The following is a 1732-nucleotide window of genomic DNA, read 5'->3' on the forward strand; positions in this document are numbered from 1 at the left end:
TGGAGATTTTAATTATCAGGGACATGCCTAAAAAATACATCCTTACCAGAACATAAAAAAGAGAATAAAGAAAAGGGCCATGATCTAAACCACAAGGACAGCAGTGCCACACAGCAGGGATCTTTGCTCACTGATGTGTCCCCAGTGCCTGGGGACTGTGCTGGCACATGAAAGGAGCCCAGCGGGCCTCTGCTGAAGTAACAAGTGCACAACCAGTCCTTTATGCTGAGAACCGACTGGTCGGTGAGGGTAAGATCACAAATACATCTTCACTTTTAAGAGTCATCTGGCATATAAATGTGTCATATGCAAATCTGGAGCTCCATGACAGTCCACCAGAACATGACCTTGACAGTGGACCACAACACAGGTCTAGCGGCCATGGGTTTTCTCTACAGGCAGTGTGTGACTGGAGAGGAGACACTTCCCCACATCCAGCACGTCCACAGTGGCAGAGAATGAAGCCCGCGACGACATCCCAGTACCGTTCCGCGGCACCATGACGACTTGTTCCTTAGGTCCCCCAAACGCGGAACACTGACCAGGCCCTCCAGGTCCTTCACAGAGTCGAGCAAATGAGAATCTGAGAGCTCTGTCTTCACCCTTTTCTAAGCAAGTATTCTCACACGAGTGACAGGAGCTTTACATCAACCAAATGACATAAAAGGAAAAAGAAAAGGATAGAAGAAAAATTTGAGGGAGATTTATAAAAGCGAATGTGCTTCATGCTGCTGAGTAAGGGCTATCAGGACAGAAGGCATGTGTGAGACTCCAGGCTTTGGAAGAGGCAGTGGGAGAGGTATCCCCAGTACCCACAGGAACCACTTCCTTCCACATCACCTGGAGTCGCCATCCCACCAAGTGCGTGTCCTTTCTATCCCCCAGGAAATTTTCAACCTTGAACCTGAGAAGAACCAACCACTGTGTTAGTAGCTGTTTATTTTAGTTCTCCTCCCAGCAGCCTGTGCTCCACAGGGCACCAGGATCACACTTCACATTTCCTGAACGGAGGCTCAGCCAGCACCCAGGGGCCCCAGCCGGCCCTGCTCCCTCCTGAGACAGCTCTGACCACAGCAAGTCCTACCTGAGACACTTCACTGAATCAGCGTCTGGAAAGACATCAAAGTCTCCAATGGCCCAAGACTGAAAAGCTTCTCACCAGCAGACAAATGGCTAAGAATGCTGGTTCTGGAAATGTATTAGCTGGGGGACCTTGGGCACATCACCCAATTATTGTGAGGCTTATTCTGTGTCTACATTCACTGCAAATATAACAAAACTCACCGCTGTGGTAATTGATTATGTGTAAGTACTTAGCAGAGACAAATCACTGAGACCTGCTACAATTCAGATGTGTCTCAAATTGTGTGCCAAGTGAGAGACACCAGTCCCAAAGACCGAGTACTCTTGACTCCACTCAAATGAAAGCCCAGAACAGAGGGGTCTGGGAGACAGGAAGTAGATTATAGAGGTTTCTCGGGGCTGGCAGTGGGGATGACGGAAGAGGGAAATAGCTAAAAGGCATGAGGTTTCTTTTGAAGTGACAAGAACATTCTAAAGTAGACTGTAATGATGGCTGCACATATCCATGAATACACTTAAAACCACCGACTGCACACTTTAACGGGTAAACTGTAAACATGAGTTACATCCCGACAAAGTCATCCTTGAAAAGACAGCGCAGTGCCCGTCATGTATTTAATACTTGAAAATGTCAGTCATTATCATTTAT

The sequence above is a fragment of the Sturnira hondurensis genome, unplaced genomic scaffold (genome assembly GCF_014824575.4).
Source record: "Sturnira hondurensis isolate 20B ecotype Veracruz unplaced genomic scaffold, ASM1482457v3 Scaffold0001872, whole genome shotgun sequence".
NCBI lineage: Eukaryota > Metazoa > Chordata > Mammalia > Chiroptera > Phyllostomidae > Sturnira > Sturnira hondurensis.